Genomic DNA, 9,018 nt, shown 5'->3' on the forward strand with positions numbered 1-9,018 from the left:
GCAAATGTTATTGGAAAAATGGTACAGATAGATTTGCTTGACACAGCCTTGACCCAAACCCTCAATTTGCAAAAAACACAGTGCCTGCGAAGTACAATAGAATGAAGTCTGTCTGTATATTTTTGTGAAGTTATTATATAAAGTGATATAATACCACTTGACTATTTCATCATTGTTACATATTAAGGTTGTATAGCATAAACCCTAAAATAATCACTACAATAAGAAAACAAAGTTTGAACCTTAACAATGAGAATTTATTTGTTATTTGTCTCATTTTTTTAAGCAATAAAAGGCAAAGGTGTACAGGCATTTGTTTTCTGTTGAGTAAATGGTCACACAAGGCCATGACTAATAGTACAGAACCATTACATTGAAAACATATTTAACTCTCCTCTCAGATAGCAACCTTCAGATTTTGTGAATGATCTTCGCATAGAAACAAGAGATTGGATTGATTATGCTGATGTGAGATTTATAGACGTGCAGCAGTCTATAAATTGCTCAGTGGAAGGAACGATAACCCAGACTGGTGGCCACATCAGTCTTGCAAGCCTTCCTAGTAGTGTGAGTCGGCTTCTCGGGCCTGACCACTCTGCACGTGGAGAAGGTAAGTCAGACGTTGAAGTTGGCCCAAGGAAGCCTTGACAGGTAAAACCGTCCCAAGCAACCTTCCCACTGTCACACCTCTTTGCATCACTTGTTACTAATTTCATACAAAGAACACACTCTGGGGGAATACCCTGGTGGCCCAGTGGTTAGGACTCTGCTCTTTCACTGCGGAGGGTCTAGGTTTGATCCTTGGTCAGGGAATTAATGTCCTAGAGGCCTCATAGCATGCCCCCCCCCCCCCCGCCTCAAAAAAAAGAGAGAGAGAGAAAGAGAGAGAAAACAGCACAGGATGAAATGATCAAATATAACTGAGATATCTCTACATTTTCATAGTATGTAAAAGACAAGCTTTCAAGTAATCATGTTTAGATTTCTCCCATTAAAATGAACTCATATTTATTCCTGGTCCCTTTAAAATTTAATTATTTGTTTAAAAATATGTAACATGAATATAGGAAAGAACATTTTAATTTATCACGACTCTCTGCTTTCCTATAAACTGAATGAATGTCAGAGTAATTTTAGATGGGGAAAGGGAGGAGGAAGATGAGTTGCAGACAGAGTGAGCCAAAGCTAACATGACAACCCATTAAACCCCTAAGAGTGTGTAAGGCAAGATCATTTTTAGACCTCATAGGAATCCTGCAAAATAAGTATGATCGCTTTCACTTTAGAGGTGAGGAAACCAAGATTCAGATACAGTTACATAGCTGAGTACCAGAGCTGGGATTCCAAGCCAAGTCTTTCTCACTCTACACTTACTTTGTTACATTCCCATTTACAACAGAAAGAATAGGGTATTTTGCAATATTATGTGAATTGACATTTTCCTCATTTGGTTTAAGAATAAATCACAATCAGGTTCTTCTTTTAGGTGTTTTGGCCTAGAAATAAGTAGAAAGTGTATTCTGAAGGCTGGAAACCTGTCTTGGGTTTACAAATTTTCTGCCCTCCATTAATACACTCTATTCCCTTTGTTGATCCTAAAACAGAATTAGCAGAAGGTACCATACCTGTAAATCCTCCTGAACTTTCAGTTAATGAAGTGTCTATCTCATATCTCTGCTACATTGTGTCTGAGTCCATTGGAGAGGCAGCTTATTCATTTCCTTTTCCCTCATTTCTGGTGAAAAAAGATCACTGCATTTTTTATTGAAACAGCAGAGTATAATGGCAATATTAATCCACAAAAAAAGCTGGCATGTTAATATCCATGCTAATTAGCTCAGATTTGTAAAGTGCTTTAAAAGCGGGAAGTGTCATACAACTGTTCACTAATGTTATTATTACATTATGATCCAAACTGTCAGCTGAATGATTGCCATGGATTCAAAAGAGCTCTCATTTTAAAAATAAAATGGGCAGTTAGTGGGGAGGAAAACCACTTTATCTAAATAGAGGTGAGATAATAGATGAATGCAGACATAGAATTATAGGCTACACTTGGCAAGCGTTAGATATGGCTTGAATTATTCCAGGAAAGCAGGCTGCATTTTATTTTATTTCCCCTCCCCAATTCCCTGAAATCACATAAGGTAGCTACTGAAAAAGCTGTTCCCAATATGTTGTAAGGAAAGTCTGCCAACGCACTTCTTACACTTTAATTACAGCAGTGTTACATCCATCTGACATTATTCGGAAGGAAAAGAAAAGATGCCAGCACTAATGAGCTCCTACTGTGTGCCAGGCTTTTTACATGCGTTCTTTCTTCACAGCCCTTTGAGGTAAGGAAATGGTTATTTCCATTTACAGATGTGGTAACGAAGGTTTAAAATAATGAAGCAATTTATCCAGGAAATATAGCTTATCATCTTTTCATTGTATCATGCTATCGCAAAATGTTAGTTGCTGAGTCGTGACAAACTCTTTGTGACCCCATGGACTGAAGCCCATCAGGCTCCTCTGTCCAAGGGATTTCCTGGGCAAAGATACTGGAGTGGGTGGCCTTTTCCTCCTCCAGGGGATCTTTCTGACCCAGGGATCGAACCCAGGTCTCCTGCATTGCAGGCAGATTCTTTATCATCTGGGCCACCAAGGAAGCTATCTCAGGTTCGGTACTAATAGCATCATTCAGAACTGCATCTTTTCTTCTCAACAGTCCCCTGTGGAAAAACTATGCCTTTTTCTCAGCAACTCCAGTGTGGCTGGCCAGGCTTGGGTCACATGCCATTCCAGAAGCCAGACAGACTCAGTTTCACCAGCCTCACATGGAATAGGAGAAATGGTGGCTCCCCAACCAAAATAAGGGTCCCATATCCAGAGAGAGGAGAAGTGGACGCTGGGTAGGTAAAACAGCAGATGCCCTCTGTCCGTTCCATGCTGCACTTCCCCTCTGTTTCCTCCAGCCTTTGATACAATCTGGGAACCACTACAGGCAAATGATTCAGCCTCTCCAGACTCCTGGTTCTTCTTTTGTAAAATGACCTATGAATTAATCTCTTATAGGATAAAATTCTTTGATCATGTTCTTACTCATCTCACAGACATTTATTAAACATTGTCATGGGCAGTGTTAGAGTTCATATAGGTTTACACATAGTTCACTGGACCACTGACAAAACATGACCTCCATTTTTTAAAATCTGCATCTCTTCCCCCATTCCCAGCCCATCCACATTCTCAGGGGCACTCTGCTTCTCTCCCTCCTTCCCTTGCTTCACCACTCCCTCTGAAGGGGCTGGCCCTGCCTGAACTCTGGCCTTCTGTTGCCCTTTTGAAGCTCTGGCTTGGAATTGTCAGATCTGATTTTTCTTTTAAGGCCAGCCAGAAATCAAGATTAATTTGTGAAAAGCAATTCAGGTTTTGTTTTGTTTTTGTTTTTTCAAAGAAAGAAAAAAACCCAACACTGTTGAACCAAACAAACACTTGGGTGGGCTACACCTGACCTGCAGTCTGTGATCATTGCCCTAAATCCTTCTCTCACACAACATATGAGGCTTCAGTGTTCTTTCTCTTTTCTTCACATTTGCCGGTCCTGCTATTAAAATCTTCTTAAGGGAAGGGAAAATGCTTCTGGTCTTCTTCTCCCTGACATCTAGCACAATGCCTGTACATAGCAAGCACTTAAAAATTGTTGAATGGCTGGGTGAATTAAGTGGAAAGAATAAGGCCAAAGTTTTGTTTTAATTGGAAACAAAAAACTTTGTAAACACATAATCAATGGATATTTTAAATGAGAAATACATATAGTAATTGAATTATGATCCTGACCAAAAGCACAAAACCCAATCGAGAAGGGGAAAATTATAAGCCTAAACAGATTCCCAAAGTCCCTTTTCCTTACTGAGGGAGAGATACACGAAGTTCTACAGTCTGACTATTTATTTATAGTCTATACTTTTAGGGGGAAATGAGGGGAGGCAGAAGATAAACTGAGGAAAATAGTTTACCCTGCGTTGATCCTAAAGGACTGTTGAAGATCGACATCCACACTGACTGTCATTTCTATAACTCACGTGTGGTAGAATTCCTGTGCACAAAGTCCAGTCCAATGTCCGTCCCTTAATCATCATGGTAGCTCCATTTCTATGTGAAAAGTCAGCTTTAGTGTTGTCTCCTCACTTGACATCTTCCTGACCACTCATATACAAACATCCCCTTCTCTGCAACCCTACAGCCAATGTGCATACTTGTGTCAGGGTGCCATCTCTCTGGCCTGTGATCGTCTGTGACTGTACCTGTGTCCACAGTAGCCTGGGACCTTTTTTAGGATAGGGATCATGTCTAGGTTATCCACGCCTAGCACTTAGTGAGTGTACAGTCAAAGTTTGGAGAATTTCATCAATGACTTTTTTTCTGCATGAGGAAGCATATTATCTCCAGAACTTCAAGATATTCAGTTCAAGCCAATAAAGTGTTTATTGAGCACCTATTATACGTCTGGCACTGTTCAGACTGCTTGGGATATGACAATGAGTAGCAAAGACAAAGTTCCCTATCTTGGGGGAACTCACATCCTAGCAGAGAGGGAAAGGAAATAAACAATAAACAATTAATTGTATATTTGTTAGACGTGATTGAATGCTATGAAAAAAGGAAAAATGGAGAGCAGGATAAGAGGCTCAAAAGTTCAGAGTGGCAGAGTACGGCAGGATTAGAGGGGGCTGTGGGTAGGCTTTATTAGAAAGGTGGCATTTGAGCAGAGTCTTGCAAAGCTGAGGGAGGTGCCCCCTTGATGTCAGGAGAAAGGCTTCAGGTGAAAGAAACAACCAGTGCAAAGACTCCAGGTGGGAGTGTGCCTCGTAGAGGCCAGCATGCAGGAAACTGAGCAAAAGGGAGAGTATTTGGAGAAGCCAAACTAGAAATACGACCACGTTTTGTAGAGTTTTAGGTGTCATTATAAGAACATTAGTTCTTATGCTTAGTGAGTCTGGGGGTCATGGCAGTGAGCTAATGAGATTAAAGCTAGATTTCAGCAGGATGAATTCACTGAAATTTATTAAAGATTATTTATTGAGTGGTTGAAAATGCGTTTTGTTTCTTAAGAATCACATGACACATGTCATATTTCTTCAGAAAAGAAAAATCCCATGAAATGTAACTGATACTTCTGTCAAAATGATTCCTTTTCCCAGGATCATGTGTCATCAGTTTTGCCTCTGCTGACTTTGTTTTCAGTCCACCTGACTTTTTTCCCACTACATCATAACGTCTTTTCTGAGCAGTCATGTCAACTGCTTGAGAGACCAACCACCATAACATTTCCCATTAATTTCAAATGTGTGTTTTACATCACTCATTATTGGAGAAATGCAAATCAAAACCACAATGAGCTATCATCTCACACTGGTCAGAATGGCCATCATAAAAAGTCTACAAACAATAAATGCTGGAGAGGGTGTGGAGAAAAGGGAACCCTCTTACACTGTTGGTGGGAATGCAAATTGGTACAGGCACTATGGAGAACAGTGTGGAGATTCCTTTAAAAGCTGGGAATAGAATTGCCATACAACCCAGCAATGCCATTGCTGGGCATGTTCCCTGAGGAGACCAGAACTAAAAGAGACACATATATCCCAAATTTCATTGCAGCACTGTTTTCAATAGCTAGGTCATGGAAGCAACCTAAATGTTCACTGGCTGAAGAATGGATAGGGAAGTTGTGGTACATATACATAATGGACTATTACTCACCTATAAAAAGGAATGCATGTGGGTCAGTTCTGATGAGGTGGATGAAACTGAAGCTTATTTATTATACAGAGTGAAGTAAGTCAGAAAGAGAAAGACAAATACTGTATATTAATGCATATATATGGAATTTAGAAAGATGGCACCGATGATCCTACATGCAAGGCAGCAAAGGAGACACAGACGTAAAGAACAGACTTTCGGACTCAGTGGGAGAAGGTAAGGGTGGGATGATTTAAAAGAATAGCATTGAAACATGTACATTATCATGTGTAAAATAGATGAACAATGCAAGTTCGATGCATGAAGCAGGACACCCAGAGCTGGTGCTCTGGGACAACCCAGAGGAATGGGATGGGGAGGGAGGCGGGAAGGGGGTTCAGGATGGGGGGGACACATGTATACCTGTGGCCGATTCATGTTGACGTATGGCAAAAACCACCACAATATTGTAAAGTAATTATCCTCCAATTAAAATAAGTTAACTAATTAAAAAATAAAAGAAAATGTGTGTTTTAAACTCATAGAAGAGATCAGATTCATGGTTACCAGAGGCAGGGAGGTGGTGAGGGAGTGGGGGATTTGAATAAAGATAGTGAAGGGGTATAAACTTGCAGTTGTAAGATGAATAGTACTAGGGATGTAATGGACAACATGACACGTATAAGCAACACTCCTGTGTTAATGTTCTGTTAATATATGAAAGTTAAGAGAGTAAATCCTGTGAGTTCTCATCACAAGGAAACATTTTTCATGTCTTTTTCTAATTTTGTATCTCTATGAGATGATGGTTGTTCTCTAAACTTACTCTGGTAATTTTATGATGTATGTGAGTCAGATCTTGAGTAGGAAATGACAACCTTGTCCAATATTCTTGCCTGAAAGATCACATGGACAGAGGAGCCTGGCTGGCTACAGTCTATAGGGATGCAAAGAGAGACAAGACTGAGCGACTACGTATACGAGTCAAATCATGAAGTTATACATCTTTAACAGGGTTGTATGTCAATTATATCTCAATAAAACTAGAAGATAAAATACCCAAGAGAAAAAAATTTAAGTAAAACAAATAACATGTGTGCTTTGACTCAATCAGGGGCAGAGGGCTAAGTCTGTATGGTTTATGCTGGTTAGTGTCTGTATTCATCTTGTCAGCACTGATAAGAAGTTCATACCCAATATAGAAACTGTTCATTAGAAAATAACAGAACAAATGCCACGAGACAGATGCCTGTGCCTGGTACTCTGGAAGTCTGATGGGGAAAGACATATTCTGTACATGTTGGGAAAGCAAGACCTCTTCTTCATGGCCTCATTCTCTTTGCCCACCTTTTTCTCCAGCTGTTACCAAGGTAACGAGCATCATTCAGGTATAATCTGATAGCACTACAGATTATTTAGTATCTCATTTTCTGTACCAGGACTTCTCTGATGCATGCACAGTCTGAGAAAGCAAGGATGTTAACATCCTATAAGGATGGGGAACAGGATTTGATGCCCCTCTGTTCCATCCCACAAGTAATAATTCTGAAGTATATCTTATGCAGAGTCTCAAATGATCCCTGCAGGATGGAGCCCAACTTGCCCACAGAAAGGATCAAAGCAATAACAAACTTTTCTACTATCTTTGACTTCTTCATCATTAAACTCTTTCCAGTCCTCATTTATAACCTTTGGCGCTCGGTTAAATTACCCTCTTTAAGTTCTGGTCTCATGTCTTTTTTTCCCGGAGAAGTCCAGGCTAAGACAGCACTGTTAGACCTGGGTTTTGAAAGTCGAGCATGAGTTTTCCAAGTAGAGAGACAGGAAGAGTGTATTTCAGGCAAAAGGAAAAAGCAGGAGCAAAGACAAGAAGGCACAAACAGGGCAAGGCACTTCTGGGGATTTGCAATAACCTGCTGTGGCTGAAGCCCTGGGTGTATGCAGGGCATGAGGGAGAGGAAATTACCAATTGGAAGGTTTGTTGATTGAGATATACGTATCAGATATACTCAGCTGAGAATACTGAAAACATGTCCTCCCCAGAAAAGTTTTATTTGTTGTTCATTTTTTTATCATAAGCACATACATTGCACTTCATCTCTGGGAAACCATGCTGAAAGTTGAAGACAAAACTGAATATGTGGATGGAAGACCAAATTCTGGAAAATACAACTGTTCTTAGTGTGAATATTATCTACAGGTGTGTAAAGCAATTTACACCCATCTTATTGTGACCAGAAGAGGGGATCCTGAAAAATGTCAGGGAGGTGAAGTAAATGGAAATGAATTGTGTATATACATTATTATTAATTAGTAAATAGCAGTGAGTTTTCATTGCTTTATTATTATGAACAAAAATGATTTACAAGTGCTTTTGTGTAATTATTCCTACCTTACTTATTTTTATGTACCCATTAGGACTTAAATTCCTCAACTATAAATACTCTTCTGGATGGAGGAGCCTGGAAGGCTGCAGTCCATGGGGTCACCATAGGGTTGGACACAACTGGGAGACTTCACTTTTCACTTTCATGCATTGGAGAAGGAAATGGCAACCCACTCCAGTGCTGTTGCCTGGAGAATCCCAGGGACGGGGGAACCTGGTGGGCTGCTATCTATGGGGTCGCACAGAGTCGGACACGACTGAAGTGACTTAGCAGCAGCAGGGAAGGGTGGTATATTTACATTTGAAAAGGAAGTTTAGACCTCTTTATTTTAGCATTATGTTCTGATTTATACAGTAATGACCACATTTCATCAAACCTTAACTTCATTATAACGGATAGTGAGTTATTTCCTTATTTTATGTGCTATTAAGAATGAAAAAGCATTGCCAATTACATTGTGGAGTGGAGTGGAGTCGCTTAGTCATGTCCGACTCTTTGCGACCCCATGGACTGTAGCTTACCAGGCTCCTCCGTCCATGGGATTTTCCAGGCAATAGTACTGGAGTGGGCTGCCATTTCCTTCTCCAAATTACATGTTGTCAATTGTAAGATGCAACCTGATTTCAGAGATTTGAGAAAATGGGCAACTTGAATTAGATGCCTGCCACTTCATTTCCTTTGCCTGACTGTGAGCTCTGGGGGAGGTGGGAATTTGACTTGTTCCACTTTGACATTTTGTCCCACTGGTACAATTCCTCGTGTGTGTATAGTTGATATATGTTCAACAAATGTTTTCTGAATTAATCTGAGCAGATCTCTATCTATATTTACCCTGGTTGACATAGCTTTTAATGTCCTGCCTCAGACTAGGGCATTTCTTAGGATGAGAATTTGATTATCCATCTCA

Source organism: Ovis aries, chromosome 1, assembly GCF_016772045.2.
Source record: "Ovis aries strain OAR_USU_Benz2616 breed Rambouillet chromosome 1, ARS-UI_Ramb_v3.0, whole genome shotgun sequence".
In the NCBI taxonomy this organism is placed as follows: domain Eukaryota; kingdom Metazoa; phylum Chordata; class Mammalia; order Artiodactyla; family Bovidae; genus Ovis; species Ovis aries.